The 13,964-nt window shown below is 44.8% G+C and overlaps 1 long non-coding RNA gene across 1 annotated transcript in view; it reads right to left on the minus strand.

Moving 5' to 3' along the window:
- Window positions 1-387: 387 nt before the first annotated feature.
- Window positions 388-13,964, minus strand: part of LOC140906712 (uncharacterized) — a 28,237-nt gene continuing 14,660 nt past the window's right edge. The window contains exon 3 of the long non-coding RNA XR_012157215.1: window positions 388-2,260. This is a non-coding gene — a long non-coding RNA (uncharacterized lncRNA). The remainder of the gene's footprint in view (window positions 2,261-13,964) is intronic.

Raw genomic sequence — 13,964 nt, forward strand, 5'->3', positions numbered from 1 at the left:
AGCCTGTCTACACTAGTGCTTTAAAGCGCTCAGACTTGCTGCGCTCAGGGGGGTGATTTTTCACACACCACCCCCTCCCCCCCCCCCGAGCCAGCAAGTTAGAGTACTATAAAATGTGTAGACCAGCCCTTTAACTGTTAACTACCAGTGTAGTTAAAGTGGTACTACAGATACATAGAAAAGACCTTAGTCACTCACTGAAAATCTCATCCACAGATGAATGTTTTAAGTTCAAATGTACTGTCACATCATTGGAGCCACTTCTTAGGGACAAAATGGCCTTGTGCCTCGGCCTGTGACACTGTCAGACTAGGTGCCAGCTCATGCCAAGGTCCTCATGCCTCAGCTGAACACTGACAAATACACAGCGGGAATCAGTCTGGCTCACCTGTGTGTTAGTGTTGTTAAAATAGGAATTAGAATTATCAGACTGTGTTTAGACTTTATTGAATGCTGGTAAATTGTTGCATGCATTAATCTCTCTTATAGCAGCTGTATCCCATATTGTAAGGTAATATTTAAGTATTTGCACCATAAGCCTCTGTAACTGCAAAATCACCAGACAGGAGAGAGAGAAAGCACTGGTCTCCAACAGAAGGTGTTTTCTCCTGGCCAGCAAGGAAGGCCCATCAACACCAGATGGACTAGTGCGGAACATTAAAGAGGTCAAAAGACTGTTTACACTCTCTTCCTGCTCCCCCCACCCCGAAGTGGAGTCATGCAAGTGAATTCCTCCCAGCAGCTGAGCCCTGGTCTACACTATAGACTTATGTCAGTATAAATATGTTGCTTAAAAGAAGTTCTCCTGTCGGCATAGGTAGTGTCTAAGGAAGTGCTACAGCAGCACAGCTGCAGCACTGTAAGTGTAGGCAATCCCTGAATTTGCAGTTCAGAGCAGAAGTGGGGAAGAGAATAAAAACCCATAATGAGGAGGAACTGCATCTCTATGCCATTTGGAATTCTGAGGAGCAAGTTTTCTAGGCATAAGCAAGAGAATGCCACTGCTTAGCCCTAAAGGACATTTAGAGCTTGTTTATCATAGACGCTTTTATTACTCTTTGAAATTTAAAATTGTACCTCATTTGTGTGTATATGTTCACCTGCTTTACCCTTGTAAATAACTCATCTCTTTTTCCTATTTAATAAATCTGTGTATAGTTAGTTACAGGATTGGCTACAAGTGTTGTCACTGGTGTGAGATCTAAGGTGCAACTGACATGGGGTAAGTGACTGGCCCATTGGGGTTGAAAATAACCTGAATATTGCTGTGATTCGTGACGTAAGGGACCATATATCACAAAGGTGTGCTTACCTGGGTGGCAAGACATACCAAAGTACTGTGATTCCATGTTAAGGGTGTTATAGTACCCAAGGAGTTTACACTAGATAATTGGTGAAATCTAAGCTGGAGCAGCATAGAGGGGCTCTGAAGGCCTGGATCTCCGCAGGACAAGAATCATAAGGCTACTTTCTGAAGACCTCCTGGCAAGCCATGGTGTACCAGACATGCTGTAGGAGGGCAGCAAGTGCACAGTGGGGGCAGGGTCACAGCACAGAGTGCAACAGAGGTTCCAGGCAATGCTGCACAGAGCAGTCACAGGACACTATCATAAGTCCCCACAAGTGTCTGAATTACCCCTGGGGCCACAGAGCAGCCCAAGATCATTAGGGCACAAAATTGCTTAAGACCTCTTTAGCCCCTCCCCTTCTCCCCCAGGCTAGGAGGTTGATGTGTGAGAGGCACAGCAGAGAATGTGTATTGTGTGCTTTTACACTTTAATGGAGGAGGCAGAGGTGTTACATCTGACATCCTTTCTTCAAAATAGTCATTACCCATTTAAGTTACATAGATTCTAACAAACAGTCAACACACCCAAAAAAATTTCAAACAGTGACTCTAAAAGTCCTTTCCCCTCAGTTGCTCAACTTTCACTCTTATGTGACATTGTTTCACTGGTTCCTGCAAGACTCTGATTAGAAGGTCAGGTCTTGTCTTCAATACAAAAAACAAGCAGTGGGGGGGAAATGTACAAGAAAAAAAATCTCAGGTCTTTTTTCTACACTTTGAAAATAGAGAGCACGTCCAATTTTTTTCAGCTTTGTAGGTCACCTTTCACTGAACCAGGGATAGTTGGGAGCCGTCCTTGTCAGTTGGGTTGTAGAGATGTGACAAAAGTTTTCTTCCTCTCTCCCTTGGGTTGGATGTAAAGGATTCCTATCTTCATAACTGGCATTCTCGTTAGATGAGATCATTCTGTAACTGATACAGCAACATACAATGAACCCTGTTCAAACACCAGTAGATAGATTTTATTCTTTTTTTGCTACCGTGTAAACATGAAGCTTATAAGCCACAACCTGAAGAAATGTCTTAAAAATAGACTAGCCTACACTGGTAATGTAAGGCTACAAGAGATATTTTGCTATTCTTAGCCACTGAATTCCATAGGTTAATTATCAACATACAAAACTGCAAGGAATTCAGTTCCACAGAGTAGCTTTAAGAGAGATGAATTCTAGAATGGTGTAAAAATTTGTAATACTGAAATGTCTCTTATTTATTCTTGCTGGTAACAATCAGTATAGCAGCAATAAAGAAGACCATTGCATTGTTTACTGTTCCTAAGTAGAAGCCCAAGGGATCTCCTATCAGAGGGGCTTAGAACAGGATGACATCCTACGTGCCATATGTGCGGCAATACTAAAGTAGAAAGAAAAGTGGATTTGTTAGTTTACGTTGATAAGTTGGAAATACAAGCACTGCTCAAGACTGGAGGTGGGCCCAACTAAGTTCTAATATTTGTGGGTCTACAAAACCCAGATCCAAATTTTGTTTCTTCCAATTGGGGTTCTGATCCAGCCTAATATACTGAGAGGCTCTACTCCTCAAATTTCAATCCCAATTCAGGTCTAGGTTTTGAGAACCCACAAATACTGGGACATTTGAATAGAAGGTTCTGGACCAAGCTAGTGTAAGAAGAAGGTCCAGTTATGCAGTTGGGATCTGGATTTTGTACCCAACCCCCTAAAAAGGCCCAAGGTTGTTGATATTCGGAGTTATAGTTTGGTCCCATCTCTAATCAGGATGAGTATTTAAAATGTTTGGATGAAGAGACAAAAGGCAGAAACGCCACACCTGCTTCTCAGTACTAATCAATCAACTAATCTTGGGTTATACTGGATTACATTCAGACATTCTCAGCATACCGATCTTCTTAACTCCACTCCAGCTAAGAGCCTTTGTTCCTATAGAGACCCATGTTAGGTGGCTACACAGGAGATGACCCTGGCCTCTCTCCAGGATTTATTAAATACTTTTCACTTTCATGCTACCTGGGGGTCAAACATTTCATTCAATTATTATTTATAATCTGTTCCTAATTTTTTTCTGAATCACCTGATAAGGCATGTTTAGAATTACAAGATAGTGACTTTATGACTCAGTTGCTAATCTATACTGGCTAGTACTTGTCCTACCAGCAGATGTGGCTCTAAGAGAAACAAATAGGGATTATTATTTCCTCAGCTATGTATGTAATCCGGTATCCTGGTCTGTTAATGCAGTTTTAAATACTCATTTGACTGTTCTGTACATTTATGAGCTGAATAAGGTAGAGATCAGAGAGCACAACTCTGTGAGCAAAAATGACTGCATTTTAGCAGCCTTGGGTACTTTTCTGGCCCACCATCACCATAGTATCTTTTTAAATGTTGTTCTCACCACTCCCCTTGAAGTACTGTTAACCCCATTATATAGATTAGGAGCTGAAGCACAAAGATTTGTGCACAAGGTCATGCAGGAGTCTAGGACGAAGCAGAGACCTGAAGCCCAGGTTAGCACCCAAACCACTGGCCCATCCTTCCTTAAAAGAGATTAGCTGGACATTTTGAACCTCTGGCCACTTGCATACAAGATAGGAAGCTTTCCACTAGACCACTAATCTTCTGCACAAAGATGTGATGGCACCTCTGGCTACCATGCTGACCAATACTGTTCCACTATTTCCTTCTGCTCAGCCAGCTGTCTATATCTGCCTGTTGTCTTTTATCTTATGCTTAGTTGGACACTTTTTGCAACAGGCAAGCTTTCTATCCTCTCCAGTTGGCTAGTAGATTCCACTCTACCTTGGTGGATGATGATCTGGCCTCAGTTATTCATGCCTTTGTCACCATCTGGACTAATGCAGTGCTATACACCTGGGCATCAAAACTTCAGCCCTTATGAAATTCCAACTAGTATGGAACATCGCAGTGCATCTCCTCAGCAACACAGTCTATCGTGCGTTCATCAGACCGGTCCTCTGCTCTCTTCACTAGTGTGCCATAGAATATGGAGTTGAGTTCAAGGTCTTGGTCCTTATCTTAAAAGTGTTCAATGGCCTGGGCCCAGGATACCTAAAACATTGAGTAAAGCTCCATGATGAGGACCATGGTCCACAATTTTGCTCTTCTGGCACAATGGAACTCTCTCCAGTAAGGGTAGAGCTTGTTCATGCAGGAGCACCACAGCAGCTGGCCCAGACACCCAGTCTTCCTGTGACAGGCTCCTCTAGGGAGAATGAGCCAGTGCAGATCCACCTGTGAATAGTTAATTGGCTAAGTAACTGGGCAGCAGTTAATTAGATAAGGAACACCTTGGGCCTTTAAAAGGGTTATTAGGGCTCAGGCAGGAGCCTAGAACATAGAGAGGAAGCTCCTGGGAAGAGAGCCTCTCAGGGGACTTGAGCAAGAAGCTACTCCCACTGGTGTCTCCCTGGAGAGCAGAAGCTCCCAGTGAGAGGAACAGCCTCCAGAACACAAAGAAAGAAAGCTCCAGAGAAGAGAGACTACAAAGCTATCCAAGAAGGAAGGGCCTGAAAGATACTCTGAGCCACCAGGGGAGAGACTGCAGAGCTCCAGGCAATGAAGAAGTCTGCTGGGATCTTACAGCAGAAGCCAACTAGTTTCCATATAACATTTGGTGGCCAACTAGAGGAGACTGACAGAGACATAGTTGTAGTTCCACACTGGGACACCAGGGGATGCTCCAGGGGTGAGTGCCCACCATTACAGGGAGACTGAGCTTTCTTGCGGGTCAGAGATGGTGGAATGACAGGAACTAAGGCTTATCACAACACTCATCACTTCTGTTTAGGTTGACCAGATGTCCCAATTTTATAGGGACAGTCCTGATTTTGGGGTCTTTTTCTTATCTAGGTTCCTATTACCTCCCACCCCCTGTCCTGATTTTTCACATTTGCTGTCTGGTCACCCTACTTCTGCTTAAAGTGCAAGGTGCGTTTCTTAGACCTTGCCTTCTCCAGCACAAATACATAGTAACATGTATTGTGTGTGTATATACACATAAATAAAACTTGTCCAAACAAGACATTCTATGGTACACACTTCTCCTGTTGGGGAGAGGATGAGAAAAAACACACAGATGTTAGTCATGTTGCCTAATGCACTACTGAAAGGTGTGCAGATAATATGGTGATGAGTGCAATATAACTTTTGTTCTGTGTTTGGGGTCCTGGTCCACAACTATGGCTTCTAGGCACTATCACAATATTATTTATATATTGTGATAAGATGTTCTATTGGTTGCAAATACTGGGCTATGTTTTCAGAGGACTGGGTATTTAAAAGACCACTTCATGCTTGTGACATATAGACAAGATGAAGTGCCTTGCACTTCACACCCCCAAGATGAAGGGGGTAATGTACAGAAATACAGTCCCTGGGGGAGGACCAAGGGCAGAATGCCTCTCTGAGCTTCTTGGCACACATAGGAAACACACCACTACATCTCCCTATGCACCAGTTCTTCTCCACAGATGAATCTCTCACTTTGGCATGCCATGCACACACAAAGGAATAGGAATGAAACAGCTCTTGTATCTTTTGAGCACAGGGACTGCAATTGTGCTTGGCCTTTATGTGGGCTGAACAAACTAGAGGGTGGGAGAGGGGGAAAGACATTCCCCCACAGCACTCCTGCCTAAAGGCCAGGTGATATCTGACCCTATATTTACACCTACAGCAATTTTTCCTCACACAGAGACCTGAATCTGTGCATGCATGTCAGACAGCTGGCTATCTTTCAACACAATTCACACATACAAATTCCATTTAGATTACCAGAGATGCAAATTTTCGAGCCAGTTCCTGCAAGTTCTCCACATACAGGCTGTCCATAGGGCCAGACCTTAGAAAACTGGGGGGTTATTTATTTTTTTTTTTTAAATTCGATGGGGCACACTTTCAACAACACACTCTCACTACTTTCAACCCATTTTAGAATGTAACTATTAGCACGTGGTATAGAGGACTGTAAGTTCCACAGAACAGAGACCAGGTCTCCCTCTCTGTTTGGTAGATCACCAAGCACATTGTCAGCCCTTCGCAAATACCATCAGTTTTAAAGTACAGGTAAAACAAAGCATTTTATGGCCATCAACCTGCTGGCTCAACTGTTACCACTCAGTTCAACATCCAGCCAGAAAAGGGATCTGTAAATCCTTCTGACACAGGAAAGGGAAGAACCACCTGAGGAGAGAGGGGACCTGGCTGTGAGAGAGAAAGCAGTAGGCTGGAGCCTGCAGCCTAGGAAGGATTACTGGGGAGCTGGCACCAGGAAAGCTGGGTCTGGAGGACCTGGGGAGTGGGCCAAAAAACCACCCTGTTGTTGGGAAGGGACCCCTAATGACTGCAAGCAGAACAAAGGGGTCACAATGAGACTAGATTACCTTCATACTGGTTTGCACTATTTCCCCTTGTTTATTTCCCCACACACACTGTTCCTGAGACGTTCTTGCCAACTGCTAGAAATGGCCCACCTTGGTTATCACTACAAAAGGACCCACTCCCCCCCCCCCACTCTCCTGCTGGTAATAGCTCACCTTAAGTGATCACTCTGGTTACAGTGTGTATGGTAACACCCACTGTTTCATGTTCTCTATGTATATAAATCTCCCCACTGTATTTTCCACTGAATGCATCCGATGAAGTGAGCTGTAGCTCATGAAAGCTTATGCTCAAATAAATTTGTTAGTCTAAGGTGCCACAAGTCCTCCTTTTCTTTTTGCGAATACAGATTAATATGGCTGCTACTCTGAAACCTGTCATTATGCAAGGCACTGAATTTAGTCGTATGGAGTGGAAATCCATCAACTTCATGAAAAAACTCGTACAGATACAGACAGACATCATCTTCCTTTCCAAATGCAAACAGATGGACATCGTACCAAAAGGACTGAAGGTAAAAAATCCACTACAATCGACATACCACACAGACTATGCTGACAGCTTGTGCCACACGCTCTCAAAGAAACTGCGGAACCACCTGATCAACATCCTCTACAGCAAACAGGGAAAGATTAAGAATGAGCTCTCAAAACTGGATACTCTCATAAAAAAAACAACCTTCCACACAAACTTCCTCGTGGCTGGACTTTACAAAAACTAGATAATCCATTTACAACACACACTTTGCTTCTCTACAAAAGAAAAAGGACACTAAACTATCTAAACTACTACATGCCACAAGGGGCCACAACAGTGGTTCCTTTAACCCACCCAGCAATATTGCTAATCTATCCAACTATACTCTTAGCCCAGCAGAAGAATCTGTCCTATCTCGGGGCCTCTCCTTCTGCCCCTTCACCCCTACGAACATGATACAGTTCCGTGGTGACCTAGAATCCTATTTTCGACGTCTCCGACTCAAGGAATATTTCCAACATATCTCTGAACAACATACTAACCCACAGAGACCTTCCTACCAAGACTACAAAAAGAAGGATTCTGGGTGGACTCCTCCTGAAGGTCAAAACAACAGACTGGACTTCTACATAGAGTGCTTCCGCCGACGTGCACGGGCTGAAATTGTGGAAAAGCAGCATCACTTGCCCATAACCTCAGCCATGCAGAACACAATGCCATCCACAGCCTCAGAAACAATTCTGACATCACAATCAAAAAGGCTGACAAAGGAGGTGCGGTCATCATCATGAATAGGTCAGAATATGAACAAGAGGCTGCTAGGCAGCTCTCCAACACCACTTTCTACAAGCCATTACCCTCTGATCCCACTGAGGGCTACCAAAAGAAACTACATCATTTGCTCAAGGAACTCCCTGAAAAAGCACAAGAACAAATCCCCACAGACACACCCCTGGAACCCCAACCTGGGGTATTCTATCTGCTTCCCAAGATCCATAAACCTGGAAATCCTGGATGCTCCATCATCTCAGGCATTGGCACCCTGACAGCAGGATTGTCTGGCTATGTAGACTCCCTCCTCAGGCCCTATGCTACCAGCACTCCCAGCTATCTTCGAGACACCACTGACTTCCTGAGGAAACTACAATCCATCGGTGATCTTCCTGAAAACACCATCCTGGCCACTATGGATGTAGAAACCCTCTACACCAACATTCCACACAAAGATGGACTATAAGCCGTCAGGAACAATATCCCCGATAATGTCACGGCAAACCTGGTGGCTGAACTTTGTGACTTTGTCCTCACCCATAACCATTTGTCCCCAAAGGTGAATGTATACCTTCAAATCAGCAGCACTGCTATGGGTACCCGCATGGCCCCACAGTATGCCAACATTTTTATGGCTGACTTAGAACAACGCTTCCTCAGCTCTCATCCCCTACTACCCCTACTCTACTTGCATGACACTGATGACATCTTCATCATCTGGACCCATGGAAAAGAAGCCCTTGAGGAATTCCACCATGATTTCAACAATTTCCATCCCACCATCAACCTCAGCCTGGACCAGTCCACACAAGAGATCCACTTCCTGGACACGACAGTACTAATAAGCGATGGTCACATAAACACCCTATACCAGAAACCTACTGACCGCTATTTCTACCTACATGCCTCCAGCTTTTATCCAGACCACACCACACGATCCATTGTCTACAGCCAAGCTCTACAATACAACCGCATTTGCTCCAACGCCTCAGACAGAGACAAACACTTACAAGATCTCTATCAAGCATTCTTACAACTACAATATCCACCTGCTGAAGCGAAGAAACAGATTGTCAGAGCCAGAAGAGTACCCAGAAGTCACCTACCACAGGACAGGCCCAACAAAGAAAACAACAGAATGCCACTAGCCATCATCTTCAGCCCCCAACTAAAACCTCTCCAACGCATCATCAAGGATCTACAACCTATCCTGAAGGACGACCCATCACTCTCGCAGATCTTGGGAGACAGGCCAGTCCTTGTTTACAGACAGCCCCGCAACCTGAAGCGAATACTCACCAGCAACCACACAACAGAACCACTAACCCAGGAACCTATCCTTGCAACAAAGCCCATTGCCAACTGTGTCCACACATCTACTCAGGAGACACCATCATAGGGCCTAATCACATCAGCCACACTATCAGAGGCTCGTTCACCTACACATCTAACAATGTGATATATGCCATCATGTGCCAGCAATGCCCCTCTGCCATGTACACTGGCCAAACTGGACAGTCTCTACATAAAAGAATCAATGGACACAAATCAGACATCAAGAATTATAACATGCAAAAACCAGTCGGAGAACACTTTTCTTTGGTCACTCGATTACAGACCTAAAAGTGGCAATTCTTCAACAAAAAAACTTCAAAAACAGACTCCAATGAGAGACTGCTGAATTGGAATTAATTTGCAAACTGGATACAATTAACTTAGGCTTGAATAAAGACTGGGAGTGGATGGGTCATTACACAAAGTAAAACTATTTCCCCATGTTTATTCCCTCCCCTCCACCCCCCGCCGTTCCTCAGATGTTCATGTCAACGGCTGGAAATGGCCCACCTTGGTTATCACTACAAAAGGTTTCTAGGCCCCCCCCCACTCTCCTGCTGGTAATAGCTCACCTTAAGTGATCACTCTGGTTACAGTGTGTATGGTAACACCCATTGTTTCATGTACTCTGTGTATATAAATCTCCCCACTATATTTTCCACTGAATGAATCCGATGAAGTGAGCTGTAGCTCACGAAAGCTTATGCTCAGATAAATTTGTTAGTCTCTAAGGTGCCACAAGTACTCCTTTTCTTTTCACTTAGGAAGTGTTTCTCTCTTGTTGTTGGAAACTGTTAAAGACGCTGTGCCTAGGATAGTTTTACTGTTTGTTTCTGGCAGCTCTAGTAAAGAAACAGCCTTATCTGAAGTGTGCATTTGTTTTTTAGGAACCCACAGGGGGCTAGACCCTGAAGAACCTAGTGTTTGGAGCAACGACAGCACTTGTACCCCATGCTTGGAGACACCTAGCTCACTGCCAGACACATAACGACAGGTGTATCACCAAACTCAAAGGGACAGCCTGCAGCAGGAGTGGTTACAATGTATTAATGAAAAAAGGTCAACTAATATACATTCGTTAAATAAGCGTTTTAACTAATCCTTTTAGAAATCCAAACATCATGCAGTCATTTTTGCACAGAAGAAATTCACCCACTGTTGCTCTAGCACCAGGATAGTATCACCAGTGGTAACAATGGCTGGAGCGCTAGTCTGGCCAGGCTGCCAGCGTTTTCACTGCCTTGTCAGCTAAACCTGCTCTAAAGAAGTTAGAAAACACAGTGGTAAAAAGCTGGCACTCAGTGTAAACGCAGCCTCCAACTGTTGTTGACACTGGTGCCAATAACTCAGTGCTGGAGCAGTAATGGTAGAGATTCAGAAATCCTTTGGGGTACAGTAAGCCAAAGAATGGTGTATTTTCAGAGCAGTGGGTCAGGACATTAGTCAGGAAACACACCATTTTAGGGAAAAAGTGCCTGTTAATTCCCTGTGCTGAAAAGCTTCTTGTCCTAATTCAGACACCAGCTTCCTTCTTGCAGCCTTAGTATTATTCTGAGACTGCACGAGTTGCAGATGATACTGTAATGCTGAGCTGTCCTGGGACTTCTCCTAAACGTTGACCTTGAATTCCAGTTCACAGAAAAATGTGTGCCGTTGCACCTAGACTCCAGTGCTTGAGTTGATACGTACTGACTCACAAGCAGGTTGAGGGAGCACTCTAGTGCGGTGGTTTTCAAACATTTTTTCTGGCGACTCAGTTGAAGAAAATTGTTGATGCCCATGACCCAGTAGAGCTGGGGATGAGGGGTTTGGGGTGTGGGAGGGGCTCAGGGCTAGGATGTGGGGGGGAGGGCTGCAGGGTGGGGCCAAGAATGAGGGGTTCAGGGTGTGGGAGGGGGCTCTGGGCTGGGGTGCAAGAAGGGGCTCCAGGTTTGGGGGGGGCTCAGGGCTGGGGCAGGGGATTGGGGTGTTGGCTTACCTCAGGCAGCTCCCAGTCAGTGGCGGTGCTAAGGCAGGCTTCCTGCCTGTCCTGGCACCACAGACAGCATTGCAACCCAGAAGCGGACAGCAGCAGGTCTGGCTCCTATGCAGAGGCACGCAAGCAGCTCTAGACCGCAGGCATGACCCGCACCCCCCGGAGTGCGGAGCCGGTGCTCAGGGCAGGGGCAGCACGTGGAGTCCCATGGCCCCTCTGCCTAGGAGCTGGACCTGCTGCTGGCTGCTTCTGGGGAACAGCACTGTGTCGGAACAGGTAGGGACTAGCCTGCCTTAGCCGGGCAGCACTGCCAACAGGACTTTAGTGTCCTGGTCGACAGTGCTGACCAGAGCTGCCGCGACCCAGTACTGGGTTGTAACCCGCAGTTTGAAAACCACTGCTCTAGTGGGCTATTGACAATACAAATAATTAATAATAATGTACATGTAGTTAACCTCTAGACTTTGACCTGGCATGTTACTGCTATTTGGGCTATTTTACTTCTGTCTTAGGGTTTAAGACAGAAGTAAAATAGCCCAATGGATCTACAACTTTTTAATTCTATGGGCCATTATATAAGAGCGATTCTTGTACTGATCACTTTCCCCTTCACCCTGTGGTCCCTATTGCTTGGTTATCAAACGGTTTACAGAACACTGGTCATGGCTTGAAAATCACTAAGCCATGAACACATATTTGATATCTTGGTGGGAGTTACAGGCAGTATTGCCTGGTGATATGAGAAACTCTAGATTCAGGTGCAACCAGGAGGCTTTTGATTCTCAAGCTAGTAAATGGAGGAGTCATTATAGGGAGTCCAACATTTTTTCTCTTTTAATAAAAAGACACTCTCAAAGCCTGTACATTTTAGACTAAAACCTCCCAGTTCTGTTTAGTACATAAGGATGTGTATCCTTGCATTGTGCAGTCACCACACTCTGCTTATCTGCTTCATCTTCATCCTTGTGAACAGACAAGCTACTCAAATATCCAAGAATGGAGCAAAAGGATGATTCGACATGCACACAAGTGCTAAAAAGGCAAAGGAACTTGACAACCCTCGGCTGGTTATTATAGGACCACCCAGCAGGGAAGAATACGGTTTACTAATCATGCCTTCCTCATTTGTAAGGTTACTTGTTTTTAAGACTGTCAAGTTTGACAGGCCCAGCTTTGACCTGTGTCCTGCTCACCTTTGAATAAGTCAGTAACCTAAGAGTAAAGAGCCAGTTTAGAGTCTCTGGTCATTATTTTGGTTCATTGTGCTGATGAAATGCTGTGGTGGCTCTTTTAATATACTTCCAGTAGAAATCTTTAAAGCTTTAACTTAAGTAATTAATGATTAGTTTAGTAAAATTGTACAGCTCAGCTATCCAGCAAAACATTTTAAAAGAACCCAATGAAAAGCAGTATCCCTTTTCACGAAATTAAGAAAACCACTTTGCACAACTAGTTATTATATCACAACAAATTGATTATTTTAGATACCCCATTTCTATGTTTAAGCCACCTGAAGTTAATAAAAACAAGGGAACCTTATTAGACACTTCTATGCCTCTCCATTTTGCCATACCACATCTTGTTGCAGAAATTTTATTTCACATGTACAGGGCGACAAACTTTCAGTTAAATCTCCGTGTCAGAAGATAATTAAGTAAAGACTCACTATACCACAATTGTGATTTCCTCATTGAAACCACCACTAACTAGTGGTATAGAAGGGTGGACTCATTGCTAGGGCACCCCCTTGTGGCTGAGTGCGACACAGGAACTCTCCCTCTCTAGTACCCACTGCTAACATTCCTTTTGGACCTGCAGCTCTATGCTTCTTTTCAGGACTTAGCCCTCCAGCTAGATCACATTTTTGTCCCACTCCTTCCAGTGGAAAGTCCAATGAACAAATGTCCAACAAGTAATTACAAGATCTTGTCTCAGGTCTCTGGATAAGGAAGGACCACTGGACCCAGTGTTGGGGTCACTTTTCTCAGAAGTTTAAATCATTCTTATCCCCTTGTGTCAAAGGGGGCTTCAGACACCACCTTCATGGCTGGTAGGGGAACCCAAGCCCATCCTCTGTACCTGGTTCCAGTCCCAGGACCTTAGGATGAGCAGCCAAGGTCTGTTTAATCAGACACCTGGCTGCTATTTTCCTGGAGTCCTTAGACTTTCCTTGGGCCTTCTCCCCAACTCCTCCCTGAGCTCTTTGTAACAATCACCACCTCCCAGGACTTCCCCCAAGGACTAGTTCCCACTTTTATGTCAGGGTCAGTCACAGGAGCTTGCTCCAATCCTGTATCTTCCCTGGACTTTTTCCTCTCCCTGCAGGAAACTGCCTGTTTCTCACAGATCTCTATCTTTTCAGGGCCAAGAGTGTGATGCAAAGTTTTTGCCCTCTCTCCTTGCAACCCCCTTGTGGTCTAGCAGGTTTCTCCCTTTATAACATAACCCAGCTGCTCCCCAGCCAGGCTTCATCTTTAATTATGCCTGCCCTCTCCTCCCCCAGGGGCAGTCAGGTAGGTTAACTGGTCTCTAAGGCCTACATTAACCCTTTCATCACCTGATCACCATCACAGATGGGCAAAAGATGCAAAATTCTGATTTGGACCCAAACTGCTCTACAGTTGGTAGGAGGGCGGGGGAGGATATCAGATCTGGGTGCTTAGTTTAGTTTAGTCTACTA

The sequence above is a fragment of the Lepidochelys kempii genome, chromosome 2 (genome assembly GCF_965140265.1).
Source record: "Lepidochelys kempii isolate rLepKem1 chromosome 2, rLepKem1.hap2, whole genome shotgun sequence".
In the NCBI taxonomy this organism is placed as follows: Eukaryota; Metazoa; Chordata; order Testudines; family Cheloniidae; genus Lepidochelys; species Lepidochelys kempii.